General features: G+C 41.9%; 1 protein-coding gene across 2 annotated transcripts in view; it reads right to left on the minus strand.

Moving 5' to 3' along the window:
- The window catches only part of LOC129715250 (enhancer of polycomb homolog 1-like), a 175,197-nt gene that overhangs the window by 152,608 nt on the left and 8,084 nt on the right, over positions 1–14,505 (minus strand). Inside the window, exon 1 of one of the 2 annotated variants that reach the window (XM_055665139.1) lies at positions 2,448–4,305. The exons of the other annotated variant lie outside the window; for it this stretch is intronic. The gene's annotated coding sequence lies outside the window, so the exon portion shown is untranslated. Of the gene's footprint in view, positions 1–2,447; positions 4,306–14,505 lie in introns of those variants that run through there. 2 annotated transcript variants of the gene reach the window in all.

A 14,505-nucleotide genomic window follows, 5' to 3' on the forward strand; every position in this document is an offset into this window, starting at 1 on the left:
CTCTCGAACTGCTCGCATTCGCTCATAGTTCAGATAGCCTTGTTTACAGCTTATCCCCGGGGATCATGCCAGTAACTTACTCATTCACCGCTGCCGCGGCGCTCCGAGCACGGAGCCACTGCATTGTGGCCGGGGAGAGAAGTAGCTCGGGTGGCTGCGAGCGGCTGCCGGGACCTCAGTGCCTTCTGCCGTTTCGCTCACCTCTGGCAGTGCTCTCCATCTGAACAGTGATGGGACCAGCTCAAGAGCAAAGATCATAGAGCGGAGCGGGTCAGCGGGGGATGGATAACATTACAGCGGGCGGTGGAGCTTACTCCTGTGTCAGCGTGAACAAGGGACCAATTTAGCTTACTCGCACTGACACATGGAGTAAGCTCCACCGCCTGCTGTCCTGTTATCCATTGCCCGCTGACCCGCTCGAGCTGGTTGCTGGCATGATCCCCGACCCCCTCCTTCTCAACGCTCCTGCCCCTCCTTCTCAACGCTCCTGCCTACCTGCAACTTTACCCCTGGCCCCCCCCCCCCCACACGCTGTGAAAGGCACTCTCCCCCCCCCCAGCGGCACTGTCGTTTTACATCTGCTTCCCATCAGCTGCTAGCAATGAGGGATAGACTTGGTTATACTTCAGTACAGCAACATCGTTCTTGATGTTGCTGTACTGAGGGATAGCCAAGTCTATCTTTCTTGGCCAACAACCTAACCTTCGGCTTCTGAGATGCAAGTACATTTTCATGCCATATTTTTGGGTAAACAATAGCTTCTTCATTGCCGGGAAATACGGTATCTAAAAACATATAGCTCAAAGAAATCTACATCCACATTATTTGTACACAAACTCCATTATTTTCTCTTTGTTTCTTAAGATAATGACAATCCATGTTTGAAAAACCCACCAAGAAACTTGCGCATGCGCAGTACGCAGACCACGCTGCAAAGGCAGAATTTCAGCTCCCCTTGAAAATGACGGCTTGAAGCAGCATCAATGGCACGCGGGCTGCACAGACCTTCTCGTACTACATGTACTGCGCATGAAAGGCACGGAGAATTATGCCTACCTAAGAGATCGATCTCTTAAGTAGGCAAAATTCTCCCGTGCCTTTACTATTTATATTTAATAATAATTATTATTTTTTAATTTTAGGCAGGGTAGGCAGTGCCTACCTCGCCTACCCTGACGGCACGTGCCTGCCTTATTTGTAAGCAGAAAACAACGATTTGGTTTAAAACATCTGTGCTGGCTTACTGCTGAGCCAAACCAAAACTAACTACACTGTTTAATAACAGAATATTGCTTTATTCGCTGGAATGTTCTGACTTTTCCAAAACAACACAAAAACAGGCACAAAGGCAATTTTCAAAGTACTGAATGCTTCTACATTTGCACCTGAAACTAATGAAACTTCTTGTCAGCAGATTTTATCAACCAAACAATGGAGGTGAATGTCTTATGGTTGGTTTACTTAGAATGATACAGGGAAATGAAAGTATACACCTTAACTCGAAGATAGTGCATCGTACATAAAATTATATGATATTTCAGGTATTCTAAAATTCATACGCACCAACTTACCGTAGCCAATTTTTTTTTTTACATCAATTGTTTTGTCTAATATCAAATGTAACTCCTGAGCAAATTAATTGGTTTTAGAGATATACAAGTTGCAGTCAATTAATGCAGTTTCCTGAAAGATGTTTTGAACCAACATAAAATGAATGTAACTGTTGTCTTATTATAATTATCATGTTTTCCAGGACTACAGGATTACTAATTAGTTTTATACTTCTCCTAAAATTTTGATGATACACTTCTCATAAATTCCACAGGATGAGGCAGGGGTGGATGTTGGTGAAACAGTGAGATTCCAGTGTAAATTTGTTGAACTACCGCTGAAGAAACTGAAGAAACATCACAAGCTAATCAGTTGCATCAAACTGCTATAGTTTCGCTGAACACCTCCCCTCAGTCTGCTACCTGATCTCCCGGTTGCTAAACATTTTATCTCCCCCCTCCCATTCCCATACTGACCTTTCTGTCCAGGGCCTCCTCCACTGTCAGAGTGAGGCCCAGCGCAAATTTCATTTGGGCAGCTTTCAACCCAGCGCTGTGAATATAGACTTTTCTAACTTCAAGTAACTCTTGCTTTCCATCTCTCTCCACCCCTCCCCACCTTAGTTTTCCGACGTATAACTGTCCTCCCTGATTAAATTGTTACCTTTGTTAGCAGTGGCGGACTGGGTCTAAAAATGGTTGCCAGGAGACAAAGGGGGCCCACTTCATCAGGGGTCCACTTGATAAAGGGGGCCCACTTGCCATCGGGCAAGCTGACACCCTGGCCAGTTCGCCACTGTTTGTTAGCCAGGGGTAGTTGACAACAAAGCGTTCAATGATCTATTGTACATTTCCCTTGATTTCCATCCCCTTTGATGTCTCGATTTCATACCTTACCCTTCCATTTCAACGCGTCTCCCTCTCCCCAGATTCTCAGTCTGAAGAAGGTTCTCGACCCTAAACGTCACCCTTTCTTTCTATTCAAAGATGCGGTCTGTCCCACTAAGCATTTTTGTGTCTATCTTCAGTGTAAACCAGCATCTGCAGTTCCTTCCTGCACATAAGGAGTAACAAGACGGCAATGAAGAACCCACCACCTTCTCAGGGCAACTGGAGACATACAATAAATTCTACAGATGCAGGTTAGTATGGAGGTACAGATTATCCATTATACGATTCAATGGTGGAACATCTCAAGGGGCAGGATGGGAGCAGAAGGTTTTAAGAGCAAAGGAAGCAACAGGGAACATGGTCCACTCTATTCCTCCAGTACCTGGTTGACGTGGCTCTGAGGTGAGATACTGACCAATGATAACATGCAAGATATTATTAGTTAGTTGCAAAACTGCTGTTGAAGGTCAAACATGATTTGGACTGTGTCTCATTTTAGAAAATCAATACCTAGTACTTGCATGGTTCAAATGTCAGTTATCATTTAGTTAGACCATACATGGAAATCATCCCAATTCTGGTGTCAACTGGCACAGGTTACTTAATTAGAGGAGAAAATGTAAATGCTGATGTGGAATAGTCAGCAAAGGGTTGCACGTCTGACTTCATGGCAAGAGAAGACCACTGCTAAAGCCATGACAATAGTCAGATATTTATCTGAATAATCTCCCAAGCCAAATATTACACATGCAAATAATAAACATATCTCTAGGTGCTAGGTATGACACAGTTGGACCTTCCTACTGGACTCCAGTATTGTTCAGAATCTGTAGCTGCAGTCATAAGTGCTGCTTTTGGCAACCACCAAGGTCAATTAAAGGTCATTTTGGAGTACCATCACAATGACTTGAAACCTTGCAATCATTGAACCCTCAAGAGTTATTGAGTGTACAGCACAGAAAATGGGCAATGACGCCCATCACATTATTACCATATTTTTTGTCAGCTTACAGTGCCCTCCATAATGTTTGGGACAAAGACCTATCCTTTATGTATTCGCCTCTGTACTCCACTATTTGAGATTTGTATAGAGAAAAAAAAAAAATCACATGTGGTTAAAGTGCACATTGTCAGATTTTATTAAAGGGTATTTTTATACATTTTGGTTTCACCATGTACAGCTGTGTTTATACATAGTTCCGCCCATTTCAGGTAACCATAAAGTTTGGAACGCATGGTTTCACAGGTGTTTGTAATTGCCCAGGTGTGTTTAATTGCCTCCTTCATGCAGGTATAAGAGAGCTCTCAGCACCTGGTCTTACCTCCAGTCTCTCCATCACCTTTGAAAAAAATATTGCTGTTTATGAACACGAGGACCAAAGTTGTGCCAATGAAAGTCAAAGAAGCCATTATGAGACTGAGAAACAAGAATGAAACTGTTAGAGACATCCGCCAAGCCTCAGGCTTACCAAAATCAACTGCTTGGAACATCATTAAGAAGAAAGAGAGCACTGGTGAGCTTACTAATGGCAAAGGGACTGGCAGGCCAAGGAAAACCTCCACAGCTAAAGACAGAATAATTCTCTATAATAAAGAAAAATCCCCAAACACCTGTCTGACAGACCAGAAACACTCTTCAGGAGTCAGGTGTGGATTTGTCAATGACCACTGTCCGCAGAAGACTTCATGAACAGAAAAACAGAGGCTACACTGCAAGATGTAAACCACTGGTTAGCCGCAAAAATAGATGGCCAGGCTGTGGTAGTAGCATAACGAATTCTGAAGTGTATAAACACATCCTATCTGCTCAAGTTTAAAACTCATTGGCCGGTGGTTCATTCTACAGCAAGGCAATGATCACAAATATGCTGCTAAAGCAACAAAGGAGTTTTTCCAAAGCTAAAAAATGGGGTAAATTCTTGAGTGGCCAAGTCAATCACCTGATCTGAACCCAATTGAGCATGACCTTTATATGCTGGAGAGAAAACTGAAGGGGACTAGCCCCCTAAACGAGCATAAGCTAAAGAAGTCTGCAATACAGGCCTGGCAGAGCATCACCAGAGAAGACACCCAGCAACTGGTGATGTCCATGAATCGCAGACTTCAAGCAGTCATTGCATGCAAAGGAAATGCAACAAAATACTAAACATGACTACTCTCATTTACATTACATTGCTATGTCCCAAACATTATGGTGCCCTGAACTGGGTGGACTATTGTATAAGTATAAATGTAATATGTGTAAACACTGCTGTAATTTCTACATGGTGAAACCAAAATGTATAAAAATGGCCTTTATTAAAATCTGACAATGTCCACTTGTGATTTTTTTCTATTACAAATCTCAAATTGTGGAGTACAGAGGCAAATAAATAAATGCTGGGTCTTTGTCCCAAAACACTGTCTATCAATCCCATTTGCCCTTCAATGTTTTTCTTATGCAAGTGTCTGTCTAAATGCATCGGAAACATATCAATTGTATCCGATTCCACCACCTCTTCTGGCAGCGTGTCCCAGATATCAACCATTCTCTGCTTAAACAAAAATATTTTAGAACATATATTCTATACATGGCTCCCACAAATTTTATACCCGTCTATCAGGTTACCCGTCGCCCCCTTCACCACAGGGGCAACTAGTTACGAGGAGAGCTTGTTTTCCATGGTGTGAATGAGCTGGGAGGTGACCAGATAGAGGTATAAGATTATGAGATCTCCCCCCATAACAACAGTCCTCCAATCCAAGCACCATCTTGGTGAATCCCCCCAGTACTCTCTCCAGCGATAATTACATTCGTCCATAAGTGTGACCACGAGAATGGCACAAATTGCAGCAAGTGTGGCCTGACCAGTGTTTGTAAAATTGCAATAAAACCTCTCAACTCTTATATTATGTACACCAAAATATGAAAGCAAGCATTTGCCTTCTTCACTATCCTATTGACCGTTTTTGCCATTTTCAGCAAACAATAGATTTGGACCCCTATATCGTTCAGTTCATCAACATTATTTTGTGCCATTTCATTTACTGTATATGTACAACTCCTAGATGACTTCCCAAAATGATCGCCACATTGTCAGGATTAAATTCCATCTGTCAACATTCCATCCCATTTTCCAACTGATATTTCCTATTGCAGCCGTGAACAAAAGTAACCAGTAATTTTCATGTCATCTACAAACCTGCTATTTATTATTTCTAAGTGCACAAACAGCAAAAGGTGCCCACACCATTTGCCATGGGGGTACACCAAATAACCCAAGAGTCCTATTCAGAAAAACATTCTTCCACCATTACCCTCTGCCATCAAGCACCGTCAATTTTGGATCTAATTAAGGTAGACACAAAATGCTGGAGTAACTCAGCGGGTGAGGCAGCATCTCTGGAGAGAAGGAATGGGTGACATTTTGGGTCGAGACCCTTCTTCAGATGGATCAGACGGATTTGGATCTAATTAGCCAGCTGGCCTTGGTTCCCGTGTACCCCAATGTTCTGGACCAGCCTAACTTGGAAGATCTTTGTCAAATGCATTGATAAAGTTCATATAGACAACATCTCCTGACCTTCCTTCCTCAATCTCCTCTGTTTTCTTTACAAAAAAGTAATGATAAATGTTTTTACATCTTTTGACAAATTGAGTCACTGGCCAATAGATCCAAAAGCTGCACTGCAACAATCCTCCACAAAAATTACTTGGAATTACCCATTGACTCAAAAGGGTAGGTTGCTCTATCAGTCAACCCCCCAAATGCCAAAATTAAGGTAAAGATTTTGTTTAAGCATATTTGACAGAATTTTTCTAAAAAAGGAACAGGTCTCACAGACAGTTTTTGCTATGTATGTGATCCCTAACACTCTGATTCCTGTTGAATGACTGATAAAAAAACAAGATCCCTTGCCTACACCATTAACTAGAAGCACAAAATGGTTCAATGGTTCCATCGTAGCTATCTTCGTGGTTCAAAAAATACACAAGAATAATCGCATCATTGCATAATAATACTGAGGAGCACAATTAGGCCATCGAATCTGCTCCGCCATTTGATTATGGGGATTGATGTATTTTCCCCTCTCAACCCCATTCTCCTGCCTTCTCGTTGATGCCCTTACAAATCAAGAACCCGTCAATCTTTGTTTTGAAAATACCCAATGCGTTGGTCTCCACAGTTGGCTGTGGAAATGAATTCCACAGATTCACCACCCTCTGGCTAAAGGAAATTCTTCCTCATCTCCATTCTAAGTGTCTGACCTTTTATTACGGCCCCATAGCAGAAGCGTCTACGTCACGGGGCTGGGAACTGGAAGTATCCCAAGCTAATTCTGATGCCGCCATCATCTATTGCAACAAGTGATGGTTTCCACCGATTGTCGCCGGAAACTTGCGGTGGATGGACACAAAAGAAGATTTTTTTAATTCTGAGGCTGTGCCATCTGGTCCTAGACTTTCCCACTACTGGAATGATCCTCTCCACATCCACTTCACCTAGGCCTACCTTCAGCAACACAACAGCAAGCAGATGCTAGAATCCTGAGGGGGGGGAAACAATTGCTGGATAAACTGAGTGGGAAATAGACAGATGGCATTTGGGTCAAGACCATGCTCCAGGCAGAATGTAGTCGAGGACAGGAAGCTGGTAGGGAGAGGGTGGAGCTGTTAAGTGGTGAATACAGGTCAGGAGAGGTTGTTTGCAAACGAGTCAGGTAGAGGACAAAAGAATGAAGGAAGTCATCACTTCTCCCACCCTTCTGCACCCCACCCTCTGCCCAAAATGTACATATTTTCTCTTGATATTAACACAAGGTCAACCAATATAAAGTCTCAATGCCTTATTTATTTCAAGCACAGCAGTCTGGAGAAAGAGAAAAATATTAGCATTGCAAAATAAAGTGGCTCAGCAATGATTTAAACTCGCAAGCCCTCAAAGAACGAATTTTCACTCTGCAATGCTTATCTCCTATTGACTGCTTTAAGAGCCTAGGAGCAGGAAACATGTCCGAGCCCAGCCAGGAAATGATTTATGGCATACAGGATTTTTGTAAAGATGAAGGAGAAATTTGTATTCTGTTTTATATGCAGCAGACAAGAAAGCATAACCAAAGGAAACAGAGAGCTCCATTATTAATTGCTATGAGAGGTAAAATGGAAGTCTTGAAATAAAAAAAATCAAAAAAAATCAGAAAATTCAAAACAATATCCTCCATCACCATAAGATTTCAGTTTACCATTTTAAAAAGTTATAAATATCTCTCAATTTCACTTCAATTTCATCTTCCAATTATTTACCATCTCTCATTCATTTATCTTAACAAAATGCCAAATGTACTATAAACAAAATGGATTCAAGTGCTGATACAACATCCACCACGTCATCTGCTATTTTTTTTTGAGAAACGCAAGAAAGATTGCACAAATGACTTGGAGTGAGGAATTAGAAAAAGAAAAACTCCCATTTCTTTACCACACATGTGGAAGTTTTAAGATTATAGCTGACAGCTTTACAGACACAATTACTTCTTTAGTTTATACATGTTCTGAACAACAACACTGGGAGCTGAAGCACTATTGTAACTATAAGAATCAGCTGATCATTTTCTCCCCACAAGATCTATGTAACAATCTGTATGTGTGCGATGTCACAGGAATTTCCTTATGACATTCACAAAGAAGCATAATTACCAAGTCAGTGATGTGGGATTTTTTTTTTTGCGCCGTGCAATATCCTTGTATTCAAAATCGTCAACATTCAGTTTGTGTGCATATAACTACAGTTCTTGCTTTTGTTAGATTCTGATATTCTGGTGGTAGATATCAGAAAGACCTTGGGCATCCGATGATAATGGGGGCAGATGCATACATGTGTAAGATGAAACCGCAGATGCTGGTTTAAAGCGAAGATAGACACAAAAAGCTGGAGTAACTCAGCGGGGAAGGCAGCATCTCTGGAGAGAAGGAATGGGTGATTGTTTGGGTCGACACCCTTCACATACATGAAGGATTGTAGAGCGGGAGGAGATGAAGCACCTAAATGTTACTCTGATCTAGTCTTCAGTTGGTCAGCGAATAAACTTTCCGTTTTTGGTGGAAAATCGCTATAAATAATCAATAGTCCATTAATTCAAGAATGTAGTTTAGTTTAGTTTGGGCAGCACAGTGGCAAAGCAATAGATTTACTGCCTTTCAGCACCAGAAACCCTGGTTCGATCCTGACTATAGGTGCTGCATCTCTAAACTAAATTAAATATAGGTTCAGTAAAATAAAACAAAGCCGCCAGACATAACAGTATTGTTTGTTTTTCCTTCCTTTTTTTTCCCTGTTGTCTTTTTCAGTTTTTATTTATTTTTTTATTTATTTTTGTTGTTTGTTTTGTTCTGTTTTTTTAATAAACTGTATAAAATAATAAAAAATATTAAAACTAAATATAGGTTCAGTTACTTGTAACTGTATCAGATTCAGATAGAAAAAGCTGAAGTAACTCAGCGGGTCAGGCAACATCTATGCAGAAAAGGATTAGGACAAGCAGGTCCCAATGTACTTGCATTATGTAGCACTATTTGACAACCCTTTGCTCTTACCATACGGGTGGTGGGGGAAATGTAAACTAGCATAGATCCATCAGACAGCATAAAAAGCTGCCCCGAATCCATGCTGCCATAAACCCCCCTTACACTTAATGCTAAAGTAAAAGATGTTTTTTTTTATAGTCATAAAATTTGTTCCTGGCATGTTAAACAAAATCACATGGTGGCTCATTATACTGCTCCATTGCATGTATTCTTCTGAATAGCAGATCATTACTTTTATTCAATCAATGGAACTCAATATTTTATTTTAAAGGCTCGGGAAGGCAAAGATGAAAGAATCTTTCATTTTTTCCCCATTTCAAACTTTTCTTTTTTTTTGTATTCTGACAATTGATCCTAACAACAGAGTGCTGTTACACATCAGACAACTATTATCATGCTTGATAATTCACAGGAATTTTTTTTTTTTTTAAAATCAGCTATGAAATTAATTATGCGTTCACTAGTTTAAATGTACCACAAAACAACAGTGATCAGGTTAGAAGATGATGTTTACAGTGTTTCAAGAATGGCCAACCATCTTGAAGAGTGAAGTCATTGTCACTGATGTGGACTACATTGTCATTTCCAGCACCTGCTAAATTATTAGCAATAACACAATAGCCAATTATAATCTTTCACCCCTATCTTTCTACCGTCCTTCAAAAATACCATCTCAATTTTTCAGTTGAATTTCCTTTATTCTATTGAGTTGTTCAAAAGATTAATATGCACTTAAGAGTGGTAGCTGTGTGGAATGAGCTTCCAGTGAAGGTGGTGGAGGCAGGTTCGTTTTTATCATTTAAAAATAAATTGGATAGTTATATGGTTGGGATTATGGTCTGAGCACAGGTATATGGGACTAGGGGAGATTATGTGTTCAGCACGGACTAGAAGGGTCGAGATGGCCTGTTTCCGTGCTGTAATTGTGATATGGTTATATGGTTAAATGCTCACGGGCCTGCTGTGCATTTCCAGAATTTTCAGTTTTGTTTCATATTCTCAGTGGACTATGTTTAGATGAAAATGGATATCTGTTAAGTTCTATCCAGACATTGCAAATAACATGCAAGGCTATCACAGGGCTAATTTTCAAAAGATGTAGGCACCGTTGGAAAGGACACCATTTATTGTTTCTCCGATAGTTGCTCAAGAAGGTGGTGGTGAGACACTTTCTTGAACTAATGTTATGTTCCTTGTGAAGTTATTCCCCAGCTGTTGTTGGATTGCGAGTTCTGGGCTCTAGACACTATGATGAAGGAACAGTAACATATTTTTAATATCAAAGAGATGTGCAACTTGAAAGAACAACTTTCAGATGGTGATGTTCCCACCTGCTGCCTTTACCCATCTTCCATGTGGAATTGGACTTGATAAGGAACTGCAGTACATTCTGTAATTAATGCACACTCATTGTGGAGGGTGTGTCAGTCAGGCAGGCTGCTTTGCCCTGGATGGCATAGCATTCTTGTGCATCATTGAAGAAGTTGCACGCATCACAGAAAATAGAGGATATTTCATCATGCTCCTAACATGCCCTGTGGATGGTTGGAAGGCTATGGGGAAACTCTAGTTTACCTTCTGGTCAATGGTGACCACATTTTCCCCTCCACCACCATCTAAGATGGTGCTGAGTTAGGAATTGGTGCTGGTAATGTAGGCAACATACCAAAGGTCTTACTAACTTGATCAAGCCTTTTGAGAAGGTGGCGAAGGTGAGTGATGAGGGTAGGGTGCTGGATGTTGACTTCATGGCATTCAATAAAGTCCAGCATGTTAGGCTGATTCAGAAGATTAAGATACACAGGATTCATGGTGTATGCATTTGGAATTGATAGAGTTATGGTGGAAGGACTATATTCAGGCAGCAGGTCTGTGACCAATGGAGTTCCACAGCAATCTGTGCTGTAACCGCTGCTGTTTGTTATCTATATTACCTAAAAGTCTGATCTTGACCACTTCCTGTTGTTCTGTATATTGATTTTAGAAGAATCGCTGACACTTACAGCTGTGATTTTTGGTCATCTTACTCAGAGTCCCCCTCTGCTGCGTAGGACAAGAGGATTCTTCCCATCGATGAAAAATAAAAGAGTTATTAATGTTTAAAAAATGTTGAGATTCTCTCTCTTGAAGACCATGCCCCTTCCAGAGGGACTATAAAACCCGGAAGTCTACTAAACTGCGAGTCATTTTACTGACCTGTCAGTGCCCTTAATGTGGTTTGAAAATATAGTTTGGAAATGCTAAAGCTGTGTTGCCTTTGGTTTGGAAATGCTAAACCTGTGTTGCCGAATTAAAGTTGCCTTGCCTTCTATATAATTAAAATCCTCATCTTGACCACTTCCTGTTTGCGCTTTATATTGATTTTAGAAAAAACTCGGCCTCATACATCTGATTTTTGGCCATCTTACTCAGAGTTCCCCTCCGCTCATCTGGTGCCGAGGATTTTTCCCATTGATGAAAAATAAGAGTTATTGGTGTTTAAAAAATGTTGAGATCCTCTCTCCTGTCAACCACGCCATGAAGGCCACATCCCTTCTGGTGGGAGAGGTGGGGGGGAAGCCACTATAAAACACAAAAGTGTGGGGGTGGCTCAGTTTCTGCAAGATGGAGGAGGTAGAGGTCACGACTCACAGACTTGCCCCCTGCTTGAAGTGGTATGAAACTGCACTTGCATTTGGTGGCCTTGCACCCTGCTTGAAATGGAATTTCAAGGAATAGCCACGAGTCAACTGCCAGCCCACCAGCCGTGAGTGAGTGAGCTGTAAGCACAACAGGCTTGAGTGACCAAGAATCCATTCAACCCACAATGTCCATACTAGCCCTCTGGAAACCAGTCCCTTCAGTCAACAACACCCATACTAGTGCTCCAGAACCCCCCCACTGGCCACCAATAATGGAATTGGTGGAGAGGTGGAATATTGCGTTGGGTGACCAGCCCTCCGGTGTGATGCGGGTCCCATTTAGTCTAGTATATATACCCTTAACAGCATTGATTCCAGAGGGATTTTTGGGCCAAGTCCATAACAACCTCTTTAGCATGAAAAGATCCTGCATCTTCTGAATTACTCCCGAAACCCCCTGGCTTTCCGGGAGTAATTCACTCCACGGTTGCTGCTCCACGGTCATTCCTGCGAGGGTCCCTTTCCAATCAACTTTAGCCAGCTCCTCACTCATGCCCGGGTAGTTGCCTTTACTTAATATTAACACCAACACATCTGATTTCATCTTCTCCCTCTCAAACTGCAGTTTGAATTTTATCATATGCTTACTACCTCTAATCAAATCCGGTTTGTTACACAACTCCAAATCCAGAATTGCCCTCTCTCTAGTAGGCTCGATCACAAGCTGCTCTAAGAAGCCATCTTGTAGGCACTCTACAAATTCCTCCTGTTGTGATCCAGTACCAACCTGATTTTCCCAGTCTACCTTCATATTGTGATCCCCTATGACCACTGTAACATTGCCTTTCTTACATGCCAATTGTATCTCATGATGCAATTTGTACCCTATATCCTGGCTACAGTTCGAAAGCCTGCATGTAATTCCCATCAGGGTCTTTGTACCCTTGCAGTTTCTTAACTCGACGCAAGGATTCTACATCTTCTGATCCTATGTCATCCCTTGCTACGGATTGGATTTCATTCATTAAGAGCAGAGCCACCCCTCCCCTCTACCCACCTCTCTGTCCTTTCAATAAGATGTGTATCCTTAGATGTTCAGTTCCCAGGCCCGATCCTCTTTCAGCCACATCTCCGTGATACCCAAATGGTGAACCTACCAATTTCTAACTTTGTTCCGTATACTGTGTGCATTCAAATTTAACAGTTGCTTTTGTATTTGCCACCCGCCTTCTCAAATCGCTCCCCATTTTGCCTGACAAACTCTGTGCAGACATCATCCGTAGTTGGGATTGAACCTGGGTCTCTGGCGCAGTAAGGCTGCAACTCTGCCATGGCGACACCATACCACTCAACTCACAAAACTCCTTGCAAGGATGTTGCTGCCCCTGTAGTTCAGGTGCAACATGTCCCTCTTGTACAGATCACAGCTGCCCCAGAAGAGATAATGGTCCAAAAATCTGAATCGCTGTCCCCTTCACCACCTCCTCAGTGACATATTGGATTGTCCTATTAAACATAGAAATTAGGTGCAGGAGTAGGCCATTCGGCCCTTCGAGCCTGCACCGCCATTCAATATGATCATGGCTGATCATCCAACTCAGTATCCCGTACCTGCCTTCTCTCCATACCCCCTGATCCCCTTAGCCACAAGGGCCACATCTAACTCCCTCTTAAATATAGCCTCTTCTCCTATTACTACCCACAGTAACACATGACACTGGGGGTGATCCAAGGATTACCACCCTGAAGGTCCAACATTTTATCCCTTTGACTAACTCCCTATATTCATTCCACAGAACCTCATCCCTTTTCCTACCTATGCCAGTTGTACCAATGTGCACAACAACTTCTGGCTGCTTGCCAGTGAGACCATCCTGCAGTCCTGTTTGCTGCCACAGAATCTCCCTACTGTCCACCTAACTATTGAGTTTCCCATCGCAATGACTCTGCCTGACCTCTCCCTACCCCACTGTGTGTCAGAACCAGGCCCAGTGCCAAAATCCTGGCTGCTGCCATTTTCAGGGTGTTATGGACTTGGGCTAAAAAAGATGAATTCTAATGGGAGAATGAGGTGGCCATGGCTAACAAAGGAAGTCAAAGACAGCATAAAAGTAAAAGCGCATTCATATAATATTATCAAGATTAGCAGGAAGCTTGAGGATTGGGAAGCTTTTAAAAACCAACAGAAGGCAACTAAAAAAGCAATAGGAAGGGAAAAGATGAAATATGAAGGTAAGCTAGCCAATAATATTAAAGAGGATAAAAAAACTTTCTTCACATATGTAAAGAGTAAAAGAGAGGCAAGAATGGATATTGGACCGCTGGAAAATGACGCTGGAGTGGTGGTAATGGGGAATAAAATGACAGATTAATTGAATACGTTTTTGCATCAGTCTCTACAGTGGAAGATCCCAGAATTTCAAGAGAGTCAGGGGACCGAAGTAAGTGGACCTGCTATTACTAAGGGGAAAGTGCTTGAAGCTGAAATGTCTGAAGGTGGATAAGTCAACTGCAACAGATGGACTTCACCCCAGGATTCTGAAAGAGGTGGATTTAGAGATTGTGGAGGCATTAGCAGTGATCTTTCAGGAATCACTAGTGTCAGGAGTGGTCCCAGAGGACTGGAAAATTGCAAGTGTTACTCCGCTGTTCAGGAAAGGAGTGAGGCAAATGAGGGGAAGCTATAGGCAGGTTAGCCCGACTTCGACAGTTAGTAAGATTTTAGCGTCCCCTATTTCAGATGAGGTTTCCAAATACTTAGAAGCGCATGGTAAAGTAGACCAGTGTCAGCATGGTTTTGTGAAGAGGAGATCTTGCCTGACAAATCTGTTGGAAGTAAATAGCATGATGGACAAAGCAGTCAATGGATGTTGTATAC

This window comes from Leucoraja erinacea, chromosome 2, assembly GCF_028641065.1.
Source record: "Leucoraja erinacea ecotype New England chromosome 2, Leri_hhj_1, whole genome shotgun sequence".
NCBI classification, from domain to species: Eukaryota; Metazoa; Chordata; class Chondrichthyes; order Rajiformes; family Rajidae; genus Leucoraja; species Leucoraja erinaceus.